The sequence below is a fragment of the Lagopus leucura genome, unplaced genomic scaffold (assembly GCF_019238085.1).
Source record: "Lagopus leucura isolate 7727_CA_CO unplaced genomic scaffold, USGS_WTPT01 Super-Scaffold_741, whole genome shotgun sequence".
Lineage (NCBI taxonomy): Eukaryota > Metazoa > Chordata > Aves > Galliformes > Phasianidae > Lagopus > Lagopus leucura.
Genome location: NW_024962256.1, coordinates 10,466,638 through 10,483,541, shown reverse-complemented (window position 1 = coordinate 10,483,541; position 16,904 = coordinate 10,466,638). Strand labels below are relative to the sequence as shown.

General features: G+C 41.6%; 1 long non-coding RNA gene across 3 annotated transcripts in view; it reads right to left on the bottom strand.

Moving 5' to 3' along the window:
• Positions 1-3,891, bottom strand: part of LOC122175862 — a 43,219-nt gene extending 39,328 nt beyond the window's left edge. For all 3 annotated transcript variants that reach the window (XR_006177531.1, XR_006177532.1, XR_006177530.1), the window contains exon 1: positions 3,668-3,891. This is a non-coding gene — a long non-coding RNA (uncharacterized LOC122175862). The remainder of the gene's footprint in view (positions 1-3,667) is intronic.
• Between the last annotated feature and the right edge of the window lie 13,013 nt (positions 3,892-16,904).

The window sequence follows — 16,904 nt, the reverse complement described above, 5'->3', positions numbered from 1 at the left end:
AGAGAAGAGAAGAGAAGAGAAGAGAAGAGAAGAGAAGAGAAGAGAAGGAAAAAGAGAGAGAGAAGGAGCGAAAAAAAATGTCTTAGTCGCTACTGTTGAGCAGGGGGTTTTCTCCCGGGACCAGTTCTACTTTTGGAACATGTTATTGTCAGGCAGAGGTCAACATCTTTTACCTCTTTTTTCCATTATTCAAAATAAGTATTGATGTTATGTTTTAGCTATTTAAAAGCCAGCTGCCTTGCTCATTTCAGATATTTTTCCTGGTATTATTGTATGTGGTAATAGCTGGCCTGTGTATCGTCTTTCACAAAATCTAGCCTTTCAGGGTCTCAGTCTTCAAATGATATCAATCAAAATTTATGCAATTCAAAATCCATATGTATAGAGTCCCAGTTCACCTCATTTAATGATAATAGTAAACCACATGTTGTGTACATGTCTGAAACACTTTTCTAGTTCTTGACTGTATTAACCCTAGGGGCACTATGTTTTTGTACAGCTTGCCCAACTGAGCAGCATAATATATTGATTAATACTTGGCAACAACTGCATTCTTGAATAATAAAACCACGAACAAGGTAAATGTGTACTAATAAAACACGAAGAGTGTCAATATTATTTGGTGATGTGTGTTAATAAAAGATGCTAAAGATCAGGAAAGCCCTGAACCTCACCATTAACAAAAGGCAGAGCTTCAAACCGGTCTCTTTTCCCTGATATTTTTATTCCACATCTCCTACTTACCTGGGCAGACGTGGAGCGGCCGCAACAAATGCTCCATATTTATGGGGTCTGGGTCCAGTGTAAACAAAAAAGTTAGACGTTTCTGCAAAAGGCTGATTGAAATGAGCAGTAATTCATTGCTAGCCCAGTCCTTCCCGGGCAGAGCAGCGTGCGGGCATCACAGGCAAATCCTGGGAACAGTTACTGCTTTTACAATAGAATTTGCTTCTGACAGACTGCATTATTTACTTAAGGCTTAATATACAGTTAGAAATAAGATTTGCTTTCATGGAAAAGCACTAAAACATTTGGCAAAGGAAGAGCCGAGCATTTTCCTTAATTTGTTTTGGCAACTCTGAAAAATAGATCCCATTACGCTCACGTTTGCATTCTAGAAACATAACAACGAACAATAATGTTACGAAAATCAAGATATAATTAAAAATAGTGTGATATAACAAGCAGCGAGTGAAGGCAGAAGAATGAGAAGAGGCGTGCTGGAAAGCATTGCTTTCAGCGCAGGGGATGGCTGAGGAGGGAAGGCAGCAAAGGACAGCAGCTGAAAAGCTCTTGGCAGTGCTTATTTGTTTATTTTGGTCGGAGGGGGGAGGCAGCAGAGGAGGGAAGGACCTAAAAGTGCAAAGTAGCACAAACCGTTTAACAAACAGTTAAAATAGTTTCACACTTCTCCTTTCTTTTCTTTTCTTTTTTTTTTTTTTCTTCTTCTTTTTTTTTTTAAAGGAAAGACAATATTTAAACATAGGTTTGCATTCCTATCTCAATCGTTCAACTTTTGTATGGAAACAAATATTGAGAAATTAAACACAATCACGTTTTGATTAACCAGAGCTCGTTCCTAAGGCCGCAAGGTATAGCAGCAAGATTGCATCTGTGTCTTCCCTCAATGCCATCTACATGAGTCACAGCGAGGCAGGAAAGCTGTTGACAAATTAATACTTTAAGAAAATAAACTATGGTCATGTTGAACATAGAGCAACTTTATCCTGATTAATTTGTGTTGGAGTGGCTCCAGCCCCCTTTACAAAGCCGCGCAGTTTGTACAAATGTAATTTCCTAATATTTACACGAGGAAAGCCTCAGCCGTTAAGCTTTGCCTCCAGTGTGAGTTTTGTGGTTAGTAAAAAGACAATAAAAATACAGAGAGGTAATTGTAAGCACATTTGGAGAGGGAAAAAAAAAAGAAAGGGGGGGGGGGGAAGCTTTTCTCCACTCCTCCTTGCACAGCCCTATAAAAGTGAGCTGAGCTGTGCCGTGCTTGCAGGGACGGCGGTGCCAGCCTCACCCCGCACAGGTTCCACTACTGCAACCCCTCCTGCTTAATAACAACCAGAATGCTGCGACTGCTCAGCACAAACAAGAAAACCCCTCCAACACCGGCGCTGTGCTTTGACTCTGGTGGTCTCTAAAAGCCGGTATAAATCCAGCTCAGCCTGCCTGATCGCGCGGCCTCTGCCGTTTTATGTCTTTATTTAAATAGAGCGTCAGACATTCGTACAATTGTCTGATTTAATAAATACGCGGAGGAGAAACGCGGTTATAATGCGTTGCTTTGTTTGAGGAATATTAAAAATAACCTTTAGTTTTAATGAGATTTTTTCCCCCCATCAGTTTGCACAATTTTCCAGATGCAAAATGAGCTTTTGGCTGTAAAATATTTTATCACATTGTCTTACACAATAAAGATTAGATGTTTTCGCTCTCTCTCAACTCCGCCGCAATTATTTTTTAGTGTTTGCAAATCATAATATCATTTAAAAACCATATTTTATACCTCATCTGAAATACTTTTATAGCAGCGCGATGAAAAAAAAAAACAACAAAAAAAACCCAACCCAACACAACATCTATTTAACTACTCTTTTTAAGTGGCTGTAATATGCTTTGGTATAATTTCCCAGAAAAAGGCATAGCTAAAAAAGCTTAGCTGTTCTTGAAAACAAATCTCCCAAGAAGCATCTTTGCAAAAATCCCCAGAATTTAATTCCCCTGGCTGAAGAGCCCAGAGAGCCTGAATATAAAAATAGTAGCCCTGTCATTTCACATTCATTAAGTGTGAAACTCAGAAATTAATAATGTAAAAATATGCTTTTTAATTAGTCTTACATTCTGCCCAATGTACTTAAATGGGATCAGCAGCTCCCTAATGATTTTTTTCTTAATAAAGTATTAGCCTGTGATGCACTGGGGTTGACAGGTATGATAAACTGGAAAGTACTTTTGGAGGCGTATGAATGATACCAAAATAGTACTCTCCCATTTAAATGTAATTAACATCAGGGAGCAATATTACACAAGGAGAAGCCTGCAAGATTTTTATTTCAGGGTATTTTTTTTTTTTTCATTTCTTGTTTTATGAGTAGTTTGATGATTGCAGCAGTGATTTTATAATTTAATTACCTTTGTTGAAAGCTAAGCTTTTGCTAATGGCGGGTCAACAGGATCATAAAGCAGTCTTCAAAAATATTAAAAAGGAGGTAAATCCCCTTAGCTAACCTACACAATAACAACATGAGCACGCGTGCATATGCGATGCATTTTATAGACGGATGTACATAGACACTCTAAGCCTGTTCCCGTGTTATTTGTTTACTGTGCTATTTCAGATCAGTATTTACTCTCTGAAGGGACTTGGTATGCATTAATCAGATGCAAGGAAAAAAAAAATCAAGCAGGGAAGTTGCAGAGATGCCCAGCCAGGGGCCGGGTTGTGCCATCAAGGGCAGCACCTGCACCTGCAGCAGCACCAGTCGGGGCCCTCTGCCACCCCTTCCACGACTACTTTGTGCTTTTACATTTCTAAAGCAACCTATTTTACTCTGGGAGATAAAAGATCACTGTTGACCTGCACTGCTTGTGCAAGAGTATTCCGTCTTATTTATATGCCAAATGTCACTTGTGTTTATTTAAGAATTTTTGCTCATACCTCCTTGTCGTGGTTCTCCCCAATGATGCGCTTTCCATCCAGTCAACAAGCCAGCAGTGTCCCATCATCCACTGGAGCTTCCTGCTTGGCACAGCACTTTTCCCACCACCCATAAGTGTTTCTACATCCACTTCTACATGGCTCATGCTGAGCACCTTGGGTGTTAACCTCCCAGTGGGAGCTGCTGGGACACCAAGATGCTGTAGCACTTGCCTGCATTTCCTCCAATGCATGTCTTTGCCAATGAGTGGCCTCTTTTTGTTTTTTCACCCTAGTGTTGACCTGGAATAAATAGAAAGTTGGAATAAATGAAAAATCAGAAGTGGCAGACTTACCCAGCCCAACCTCTGGCTAGATGCTGACTTGGTAACCTGGTGTGGAAGGGACTTGCATACTGCTATCGATTTTCATTTGGTTTATTTGAAAATAGCCAATCCAGGGGTAAAGTGGTCAACAAAAAATCAGTTCATTTTTTCCACTCTTCCGTTACAAATGCATCCTTCAGGACTGTCTCTGGATCAGAGACAGCTGTTGAACATCCCAGCTGAACTGGAAGGTCTTATGGTAAATGGGAACATCATCCAGCAGCTGAAGTGGCTGAGAGATAGGATCACACCCTTCATACAAGAGCATTGCCCGTGTACACAGTGCCATCTCATTATTCCATAGTCCCAGGGCAGCACTAGAGCCACAGCTGGCCAGCCAGTGACAGAACCACAAGGGAACACACCTGAGTATTATAGGCAATCCCTGCAGGACATCCGTTTCCCCTGCTTTGGTAACTTCCAACATCCTTTAAAAATGTGATCACGAAATGCCATTTGTTCTGTATTTATCTCAGCGCTACAAAACTGCCTAACTATTGGCTCTACGTGAGCTCTTTTATAATATTTTTCCAATCACAAACACCATTGCATTGTTCCCTTGGGATTTCCTTGATGGATCTATCTATCTATTTATGCGTTCATGAATCAAATCATTGGAGTGAGGAAAGTTTGTATAATCTATAGCTTTCATAAGATTCCACTGAACTTGTACTTCAGGGTGATTTCCAGGAGTGTGATGTTATGTGCATCCCTCCGGGTGAACACAGAACATCTCTTCTCTTTCCATGGAATTCACCGTGCTGTCAAAAAATGTCCAGCAAGCTCACTCCAAAATGAAAGCTTAAAATACATGTCCAGCTCTGAGCCTGGAAGGAGAGTCTCAAGAACAGAGCTGTTTTAATGGGAAGCTGGATCAAAATATAACCATCAAAACTGCCCTCCTGCAAACACACACTGGAAATTTTATTACTGAGATTTTGGGGGCTTTCCCGATAGAGAATAAAAGACAGTCAAACTCACTGGAAAATATTTACATAGGGCCACAGAGTGCAAACCTTAGGAACGCTGAGTGGTATTTACTCCTAGGAATAGCCCTGGTGCAGACACTGCAGTGCACGGCGCTTGCCCGTCCGGGGATTTGGGGAGAGTTTGTCTGAGTCAGACACGCAGGCAATGGCCCCACACTGGGGCATCATAATGCTTTAATTAATTAACGTCTGTAAACTGTTTGGTGATCTCGGGATGAAAGGAGTTCTAGAAATGCCAGGTATTATTGAAAATTAATTACTCCAGCCTTTCCCCCAAATCTTGCTAAACATATTTCATTTTTTAATCTACCCTGCTGCTTACATAAAGCTCACTGCTGAATTATTTTCTGTTAAATATCAAAGAAAATAAAAAGGGAGCCATCTGAGCAGCAGATCAAGCTGCTGTGCAAGGCGTTCTGGGGCAGGGAGGGACACAAGACACGGGTGTGCTGGGGCAGGGTGACCAAGCCAAAGCCAGGCACTTGTGCAGTGCTGGAGGAGCACCAGAAGATCAAGCCACAGGAGATGCAGAACTCATTTGGGAGATCCAAGGGCAGCACAAGCTGTTCCAGCCACTGCCGAGTGCTCCTGCCGGCAAATCAATCGCTCTAAATGCTATTCATCATTCAATCAAAGGGAGACAGAACATGTATATTATTTATACAAGTCTAAAATCATTTTGTGCTACTTACCGAAGAGTCACCTTCTGCATCATCGTGAAGCAAAAGGCAGGACTTGGAAGAGATTTCATGCACCAGACCCAGCAGGTATATTCTAGGTAGCTCCAGATGCATGGTCGAAGCAATAAGCTGCACAAAACAAATAAAGCAGAAGCTGTTATAGTATTTAAGGTTGCAGATTTATACACATGCACTTTAATTTATATAATGTACAAATTGATGATCTTGTTGTTGATTATAAGAGTTAATCCTGTGATCTGTCTCAGACATTATAAGACCACGGTAATGTTGGAGCACTTTTGTGACGCTCCATTCAGCAGGTGAACCCTTCTATTTCCTCAAGCAGACAAAGCCCAGATCTAGCACAGGTCTCCTAGGGTGTTTAGGGGCAAAAAATGAAGCAATTCTTATCTGCTTAACTCCAGTGGAAAATGTTCTGATCAATTTTAACAATGTAAAAAATGATCCTATTGTCTATTCTGCAGACCTGTAGACATTGCAGTCCGCTACCTTCTCATGGATTGTCCCACCCTGTTTCTCTTGTTGGAGCCACTTGGGTTTCCTGAGATAAGGAAGTTACTGTGTTGGCATGGCCTCCGCAGCTGCTGCAGTCAGAGCAACCACCAGTACTGTCCTCTCCTTCTCCTCTTCCTCCTCTTTCTCCTGTTCCTGTTGTGTCTGAAAGTACGTTCCCCATCAAGGCTGAATGGCAGTGGGATCTCCATTATTCTGCAACTTCTTCCCACCAGTTCTACAATAAAGGAAATCTTTCTTTACTGTCCTGAGTCAAATCCATAAGTCAAGTCTCACACATGTCTCACCCATTCCAATTTTCAGAAGAAAACTATGTTTTACCAAACATTCTTCTGGATGCTTCCAACAGCAAACAGCAGATGGGGCTACAGAAATTGTCACATTTTAAAAAAATAATAATATGAGAAACAGCATTTTACATCATGAAAAGCAATTTATTCTACACCATTTCAAAAAATAAATAGGATTCTCTTTTTCTGTTTTAAGACATCAATGAATCTGTCGCATAATGTGCTTTTGTAAACCGATTATCCTTGATAATCTCATTAGCTGAAATTATTTTACTTTTCTAACATGGTAGATTTTTAAATACCTTTTATTTCATATCCCCCTGGGCACGTTGCAGTGAAATTTACTATTAAGCAAAATAATTATCTATTTCTAACCTTAATGCTAAAAAGCAAAAACAAAATAAAATAATTCTAAATCTAAGGGCAGATATTGGGACGGAGAAACTACAAGAAAGCCCACGATCAAGAAAAAGAAATTCCCACAAGCAGGCAAATCTCTTCTCCCTGTTGACAAATGAGTCACTTTTTTACCCTACAGATATTAAGGATGAGGAATATTAAGGTAGGTGAGGCAGAGCTTGGCTCTGGGGTGAAGGAGGACCATGTCGCTCCCAGCTCCCACTCACCAGGCTGCAACCTCTGCTACGTCCCCGGCACCATCATGAGATGTGAGTTGTTTCCAAAGAAGCTTAAATCTGCGTTTTACGTGTGGAAGTTTGCAGCTGTAATGGGATTACGGTGTCGGCAGAGGGAGGGAAGTTTGCAGCTGTACTGGTTTGGGGGGGGGATAGGAAGCAGCTGTTAAAATAGAGGACTAATGGTGATTAATTCTTATTATGTGTTTGAAGATCGCACAATGAGTTCAGGACCCAAACCTTCCCACTGGGAATAAACTGAAGGAGGAGGATTTAAAAAGAGGGAAAATAGAAGGGGAATTTGAATGTACGTTTGGCCTAAGTGGCCTGGTCTTAAATCACTTGATTAATATTTAAGCGTAATTTAAATCAATGTTATTAAGACAAAAAAATATCTAGCTCCGGAAACCTGTAATTAATGGATGTTTATGCAGCCTGGGAGATCACCTGCCTCTTTCAAAAGTGCATGTATAGGGACCAGACAAGATGAAGACCCCATCCCGTATCCCCCTCCATTCACCAGCCACGGTCCAGCACTGAAGCTCCAGCAACAAGAACATCCCAACCTGACCTCAGCTCGATGCTCAGCCCCAGGGGAACCTGCTCTGTTTCCCACATTCAGGGCAATTCACATCAGAGCCAGGTAATTTGCTGCAATATTGTGGCTGAGTCCTACAGCCAGCTTGCAGAGAAATGCAATGTGCTGGGTATTCTGAGGCTTCCCCAGAGCACAGCAGGTAGAAGATATGAGATTTCTATTTATATACTGCAGCCTGGCCAAGGAAGTGACAATTTAACGGCAAAGGTAAGAGGATGGGGTGTGAAGGTGCCTGCAAAGGCAGCGGTGCAGGCAGTGCAAGGTCCCCTGAGCCCCTGGGGGGCAGTGACCCACTTCGGACCATGATGGGTCCCTGAGAGAACCCGACCCCTCTGTCTTCTCTCAGCTCATTGACTTTGTGGCTTGACAGCATGGCATGGCTCCTGCAGACCAAGAAGAACAAAAAAAATTAAAGATGGTGAACAGCAGCTATTAGGGTAAGCTCAAAAGGTCTAGGCTATGTTTCTCAGCCAAGACTGCAATGAGAATTAATCAAATGTCATACAGGCAGAGAGATTATACTGAATTATTAGAAGGGAAAACTGAGGGAGAAAATGAACAGAAAGGTAAATTTTATTTATGTGAAATATTTTGTTTTGATCTTAAACTTTGAAATCTGTTTGAAATATCAATCTTTGCTAGGATGAAAGAGATCACAAAAAAAAAAAAAAAAAAAAAAAAAAAAAAAAAAGTGGGGGGGACCAAACAGAGCTTCCTTCACCAAACCAACTCTGCAATGTTCGTCACATTTTTAGTCATAGAATCATAGAATAGCATGGGTTGAAAAGGATCACAACCATCATCTGGTTCCAACCCCCCTGCTGTGTGCAGGGTCACCAACCATCAGACCAGGCTGCCCAGAGCCACATCCAGACTAGCCTTGAATGCCTCCAGGGGTGGGGCATCCACGACCTCTCTGGGCAGATGTTTTAAGATGCTTTGTTTTTCAAACATGAAAAAATTAACAATAACATGACTGAGTGCCAAGTGTACCAAGAATTCCTGCCTTTCACACGGCTGTAGCTGTTGCCCATTCCCAGCAGAGCTGGTTAGTGAATTAAAACATTTCTTCTATCAGCAACCAATGATTCTGTGCTGATGATAGGTCAAAGACACCTTCAGTAAATTATACCCCCTACCACAGGTTGAAGGGGCAAATCTAGGACGTGAAGATTGTGTGGATTCCACAATGGAGACCAAAATATCTGCTTTTACTCCTAGGTGATGCAGAACTCGAGCTGGGATGTTTTCAGCCATGAGGCCGGTAATAAAGATTAGGATGGGATTATCCCCTGACAGCAACATTTAGGGGGATGGGGTAGGATGTTTTTTAAATGTTGAATGCTCCACCACGGGGCAATGCATGGGCCTTACACAGAGTTCAGACGACCAGAAAATCCCATGCTGGTATCTGAACACCTCTGATTTGGATTGCAGGCTTTGTGGGAGGCTTGGGTTTCAGCAGTGTGTCCATGTTATAATTAATAAGCAATTTCTGTTTGAATGGCGTGTTTTGTCTTCATTTGAGCACGTTCTCCGCAAAGACAAAGATCAAGACAAACCTACTCAGAACACAACTGAGATAAAAGGGAATCATAAAAAGAGACAGATAGAGGAAAAGAAAGAACAAGGAAAAAGTGAAGACAAAGAACAGGGAGACACCAAAGACTACGCAGAACAAAGATAGGCAAAATGAAAAGACAAAGAAAAGAAAAGACAAAGAACAGAGACGATAGAGCAGCAGAAAATATGCAAGTGAGGCACAGAAGGAAAGAGGGGGAGAAACAGTCACTGAGAACAAAGGGCAGAGAACAGAGCAGGAGCAGAGACACACAGGAAAGGAGAAAAATGGGAGATAATTCAGCCAAGATGAGGCGTGAAAAACAGCCAAAGAACAAGAGAAAATAAACACAATGAAGTAAGAACACATCCAATCATCTTCTGATTTGCATTAAAAATAAGTTGGGGGAGCACAGCCTCCACAACAGAAACGTTGCCAAGCTGAATGTCACCACTTCGGCGACCTTTAAATCCAGTCAGACTGTCTCTACTACTGGATCTTATGGGCTGGGATGATGCTTGTGTATGGCTGAGGGAGAATAGGAGCGGTGAGGGAAGGATTAATGCCTAGTGCTGAAGAAATGGTGGCAACTGATGTTGTGGGAGGGCTGTCTTGGCTACAGAGCGAAGATGGAAGGAGGCCCTTGCATCTGAGGGATGCTCAAAGAGCAGTGAAAATTGCTACATAAACTTGTGAGATCCACTGTGATGAACCAAACTGGCAAAAGAGCTCTTATCCCCACAACAGCTTCTTTGGAAGAGTGGCAGGAACAAGAGCACACACTATGGCAGCAGTCAGTGGATCCCTAGACATGGTAGAAATGAAAACAGGTGTAGGTTATAAGCCAACAAAAGCTTAAGATTTGATATTTTGAAGCAATACCTGAAGAAATCATATAGGTTTCATCCCACTGCAAAAAAAAAGGCACAAATAATTCCTCCACAAATCTTGAGAGTGGGTAAAAAAAAGACAGTCTAGGAGGTACAGAGCTTCCTGGAGAAAATGAACACTCAGGAGCTTTGGGCTCATAGTTAATAAACATTTGGGGATGGAGGGTGCTGAGGTATCCTCTGGTGCTGGGCCCGGCAGGAAGACTCACTCCAGAACAGAGGAATCCCAGGATAGTGCTATATTGCAACAAGAGGTTGTTTTTGTGGAATTCCTACTTACCTTTTGTCACCATATTCCTCATCCAGCCCATCTGCTTTGCTCTACCTCCTCAGCTCCTTGCTCACCCACCATGTTTCAAGGCAGAGGTCTGGGACTGGGTTGGAAGGGTCATTGTCCACATCTGAAACAAAGAATTCTGATTTCATAAAGCACCACTTGAAGAAGCTCCAAAGACAAAACATCCACTTCAGTCTTCTAAGACTAGAGATCCTCAGCACCTCTGGATTTGGTCCTAGAGTGGTTTTAAAGCACTAGGTAAATTTACGTATCTGTTCCAATAAAATATTGATCTCTTTCAGGTTTCCTGTGGACCAACCGAAGGTCTCGCAATTGCATCTGTCACACGAATGCAGAATTGTACAACAAAAGCCCCTTGAGCCACAACAGTTTTCCAAAACCTAACTTTTTAAATATTGATGTTGTTTTTCTTGTTGAATCTCTGCCCTTATGTTATTTTATTTTATTTTTCATCAGGGTCAGCTATCACAAAGGACTCAAAGAGCAATGGCTTCACACATTCGTTCTTTGTACACTATTTTTTGCCTCTAATTTAATTGATTCATGTTCGTATCACACTTTATGGCAGTAATACATATAAAGCCATAATACTTGATATTCTACATTCAGCATTCAGTTGGCTAGCACTACAGGAAAACTGGTGCGTAGTGGGTTAAACCTGCTTCCCGTGCTGCTCGTTGGTTATATTTTATTTACCAGCATTTCTATAATGTGCTATTTTTTTTCCCCTTTTGAGATTTCCTCGTTTCTTTCAGAACACTTTCACCTTATTTCCGGGCTGTTTCTCCCTAAGGGCCAAAGTGGAGGTTCAGAAACTTCATATGAACTTCCTGAAAAAGAAACAGATCACCTATTAAAAAACCCAAGTGGAATGTGCTGTGAATATAGTTTAATATGTCCCAAAGAAAGAGCTGGCTTTAATCACAACATAAGATTTAAAATTCATTGTTGTACCGAGGTTATTGATTTAATAATGTATTTATTATTTATGATTTCTATGGCAGATGGAATTGTATTTCCATTATTTGATTCAGGTTAATCAGGGGATAATGTGGTTCTTTTATACTTTCACCTAAAGACTCTTCTGGTGCTCGAGAAGCAAATTGTTTTCCAGAACTGCAAATCAAATCCCTCTCTGTCACATAATTATGGCCATTTCCCTACAAAATTATAATCTGTTTAAAATCGAGGGTTAATATTTGAACTAAAATAATTGCACGCATATGAATTACATCCCAAGGAGGAAGGTTCCAGGAGGGGCTCCAGCCTTTCAGATGCTCTCACTGCTTTTAAAGCACTCGTTCCTGGCCTTAGGGATGTGCCACCGCTCCATTCCTCCAGGCACAAAACTTCTGCTGGTAACATGGTGCTGCTCACTGGTGTGCTCCTGCTGGCTTTAGTTTTCCATCATTCGAGGCCTAGACCTCGAGAAGAACAAGCATATTCCTGAGATGCTGCAGACAAGACAGTCCTGCACAAACTCACCTCTGGCCACGCTCGGAGGGACACCAATTTGTTTACCTTCAGATCAGTTGTGACACTTATGTATCACAAACTTCACAAATATTTATTATTCCTTTATCCTAACATCAAACTGCTGCTGCTGAATCGTTTGTTTTCTTAAAGAACAGCAAATGCTGCTGGTGACAGGCTGTTCAAATCTTTCCAGAATGCACAAAGCAATGAAAGAGGAGAAAAATCAGAGCAAGATTTTCACGTCTGAGCCCCCAGCTCTCAGCCTGCAGACCATTGGATGCTGTTGGGTGGGCAAAGTACATCTCCCAGCCACTGTGCATAGGGCTGAGCCCTCTCTGCCTCGTAATAATAAGCAGTTTTCACTTCAGTTTGAGGAGCTCTTCGCTTGCTTGGATGTTTGTGAAAACAGAAGGAAAAACAAGGTGCATTTTTAATAGTGGTTGCAACAAACAAGTGGTTCTATGAGTGAATGTGCACTGTGAACTGGATGTAGGGAACTTCTCTGTGGCCGTGTTTTCAACTGCTCCTGCAGCTTACCTCTAGAGACTGCAGGCTGTGGGATGGGAGACATGTTCAAAGCTACATTTTAGAAAAAAAATAAAATAGTAGGCTAAAATAGCAATAAAGATGGAGCAAACGAAAAAAAAAAATCGGTTTGCCAAAGTCTGGGAATGTTTTCACAGACTGATGGTGAGAACTGAAAAAGCTCTCAGATTTTCCAGGCAGGCAAAGAATGCCTCATCAGCACAGTCCATTTTAAATCCTATTTTCTGCTATTTCCAGAGGCAGGATGGGCTTAACTGTCCTTCAGAATTTACTAGTTTATCACTTCTAGGAGATGTGAGGATACTAGCTCTACCCTTGCCATAGTCACACTCCATCTACTGCACGGTCACTGCGCAGCAACATACAGAAATCGATGGAGAGAAGGAAGAAAGGAAGAAGCCTGCACCACTTAGGATACTCAAGGAAGAAATACCTGCATCTGTAAAATCTGTGCTTCGTTTCCATTTTCCTTTATTTTTCCTTGAAATAAAAAAGAAGCCAGTGGGAAAATCTGCCCCGTGCCTATGCAAAAATGGAAGAGAGAGGAGAATGCTCAGTGCTATTTGCAGTCCCTTCCCAAGATCCCAGCTCTGCACAGCACTGAGCTCAGGCACCTTCCCACACAACTGTAAAGGCAGCGCTCCATTTAAAGGTCCAGTTGTGCTGCGGGACAAACATGCAGCTCTTGCCAGCTCGTCCACCCTTTGCTGCTATACACTATCTGAATTTTATAGTTTGGAAATGAGGGGCATCTTACCCAATTAGGTACTCTGCAGCCTAATCAGCGTCTTTCTCTAGCAGGAAAATATTATGCGTTTCGACCCAGCTGTTCCCTGGTGTTCTGTTGTCAGTCATATTCTGCTGGAGAGAAAAGCGATGGCGAGCTGAGGACATTCCTGCACATCTGTTAGCTGAAAAGCAGCAACAGTAAAGGAATTAAGTGCAATTTTCAGAAACAATAAGAATTAGTTGCTCGTCTGATGCTAACGGCGTGCACCTTTTCTACTTCTTTCTCATGTCTGTCAAATAATGTAAGTATTAAAGACCATCAATGTGGCTTTTTATGTGAACCAGAGCTGACTACATCGGAGTACTGCATTTTTAATTATTACAATGTTAAATTGCTTTGATTGCTGACACTCTCCTGATTCACAGAGCATTTTTATAACATTTATTAAAAAAAAAAAGGCCAAAGTTTATTTTACAATCTGCAATAAAGCAGAACACAAAAACCAGCAATTGGCTCAATGATCCCAGCACATTAGTTTTATACACAGACTGCATATTATTCTTGCTCTATAAGTGATGTGAAAAGCAAAATTGAAGTCCTGCACAAAATTTGATCATCTTACTTAATAACAACAGATGCTCAGAGCGGTGGCATTTTGAAAAGAGCTCTGTATGCTACTGGTTATTAAATGGCAGGACATTTGGCATCCTCTAGCATTATACCATTTGAAAACCATAGAGTCACATAAATAGCCGATGAGAGCTAGAAAAAAAAATTTAGCTCCTGTCTGCATAACAAAACTCACTTCATTTAAAACATTTTAAATGATTAGACTGCCTTTCAAAAGAAAAGTCCATACAACTTACTGGAGGGAGAGCTTCCCTTTTATCTGGATAACACAGGAAAGCAAATATGTCGGGGGGAAGAGAAGAAATGGTTCAACAGCATGACTGATCAGCCTTAACTGAGAATGCTAATGGCTTCTGCTGCTTTGTGTCAAAGGCTCAGAACAATTTGGAAAAGGCTTTGGCACAGGATTTCGTTCTTGATTTTAAAATGAAAATATTGGCAATATGTAGCCAAATTAACATAAATGCAGGACGTATCAGCAACACATGGGTATCATTTTAATAGTGCAATTCCTATTCAATAAAGGGGAATCAATAAAGATGGTGGCTTACTTTCTTCCTAGTGTAAATTATACTCTCAGAACGTCTACTGCCTACATGGTTATAATGTTACTATTTGGTTAGATTCATGTATGCTCCAAAAAGTTCTAATCAAGTTGACACATACAGTGTAGCTTTCTCATATTTATCTGAGCTTAACCACCGTTATGCTGTGCCTTTATCAAAGCAGGAACCACCTGGATCTGTTTGCCCAACACGTTTTACCTAGACCAACTCATTCCACCTACTGTGTAAGGAAAACCAGTAAAAATGCTAAGAAGGGTCTGTGTCAGGCACTGGCACCATTAATAATAACAATAATAATAACAACAATAATAATAATAAATCGCAACCCCCCCCCCCCGGGGGGGGGGGAATTGAAAAAAAAAAAAAGAAGCATTTGCCTGTGAACTGAAGAAGAGATTCACTGGGCTATAGGGGATGCATATGTGTGCCTTGCACTTGCCTTTTATGTCTGCTTAATAAAATCTTGAAGATTGGGTTATAATGGAGGTGCTTATACATCCTTAAGTATGGCGTTGCAAATGGTGCCACTATAATTAAGAGTGCATTGTTGTTTGTTTTATGCTAATCTTCCTTCAGTGTGACAGACTGTCACCTGCATGGGGGGTAACTTTCAGCACTATATTAGCCCATATGGCACAAGCTAAATTGTATCTAAGCTATGGGCTAATTATGGATGAGTTAATAAAACCAAGCAATGTCAGTCTGGCCACTTCTTCTGGTCCTCTGCCGAGCCCCCAAGTGAGTTATTGCCTGCACTGCTCTCTTAAACTATTTCCATTTTGGTTCTCGACAGTTGCTGCCAAGCTTTATGTTTAAGACACTTTAATCCTTTCCCTTTCTCAATCCCATACGAGATTGGATCAAAACAATCCCTCCACGCTTTTTTCCATGTGATAACTCTCCCCTGCTAATCAAGGGTTGGTGCAGCCCACCAAATGATAAAGGCCCAGTGTTAAGTTTCCTGGAAAGTTGTTTGCACAGCTGGGATATAACAAACAGGTTTCCACATTTTCTGAGAGTGAAAAATAGGGATCGTCTTCCCTAAGTATTTGGTGAAAGACATGAAAACTTATTCCATTAAATGCACATCCAGGTAACAGAAAACCTTAGGAATGGACGAGGATGTGAAGAGGATTTTCACATGTTTTAAGGTCAAGCACATGCTTAAGTGCTTTTTTGGACAAAGGCCCAGCAGCTTTTCCGTCCTCACAAAGCAGGCTGGGAAGAAGAGGGTACCTTACAAGTGTTAATGTTCCCACATCACTCTCTGTGCTCTGCTTTGTCCCATCTTGCACCTTTTGGTTGTCAGCCCCTGGCAGCTGGGAGCACGCTCCCTCTTCGCGTGCTTTGCTTCTCCTGTGCACAAAGATGGTGCAGCAATCTGCAGTGCTGAGCGTAGGGTGAAGTTTGGTCCTGCAATAAACAGGGAGGAAATGTAGTAAAAACCTTACCAATGGCTGAGGAGGTGAAAAAAAAAGAGTAAGGTGTTTCTTCAGTAAAGAAAGTAAAGAAATTGGAAAAGAATAAGGAAGGGAAAAAAACAGTGAAAAAATCCGTAATTACATAGAATTGTTAAGGTTGGAAAAGACCACTAAGATCGTCCAGTCCAACCATCAATCCTTCACCACCATGCCAACTGCCCATGCTACTCTTCTTTGCCTCTACTCACACCAACAAACAGCACTTCAGGAGCAGACAGAGGCCAAGCCCACCCGTGAAAGGGAGAATTACTGGAAGCTTTAATTAAATCAAGTGCAAATACGAAATTTCCTTTTTCAACAAAACAAGCATCATGTTAAGGGGATGCATTCGTGAAACGGGGCAGTGAAGAACTTCCCCAGAGTTATCAGCACACTGACACCTGGCATCACGGATTGTGAAGCACCTCCAAGCACCGCGCGGCTCATCACACTGCCCACCCACAACCCAAGAGTGCAGAGCTTAGGACAGATGTGGCATAGTTCTGCTCAGCCAACTCCAAGACATCCTCCACGGCATCCTCTGCTGGTGCGTGGGGCTTTTAGGATTTTGTTTTCTGCTTTCAGTCCAGGTGAGTTAGCAATGCAGTAAAACAACAAAAAGGTCATGCATAAACCTCAGGAGAAAAGAAAACAGAACATTCTCTTGCCTTGTTGGAACTTCATCTGAGCCCTGCCTCCTTGAGCTGCAATGGCAAATGTGCAGAACACTCATCTTGGACTTCATTTTCTTCACAGCATTTGTGAGAAATAAAAGACAGAAATTGAGAAGCTCCGAATTGGGTTAAGGTAGCAGAGGCTCCGCACTTCAGGCTTTGGCCCCAGCTGGCTCCATAGGGATCTTAATACCTCTGTGAGAAAAGACTGAATTGTGTCAGCACACTAAAGGTATTTAATAAAGACTTTCAGTTGAAGAAAAGGAAAGAATGAATGAATGAATGAATGAATGAATGAATGAATGAATGAATGAA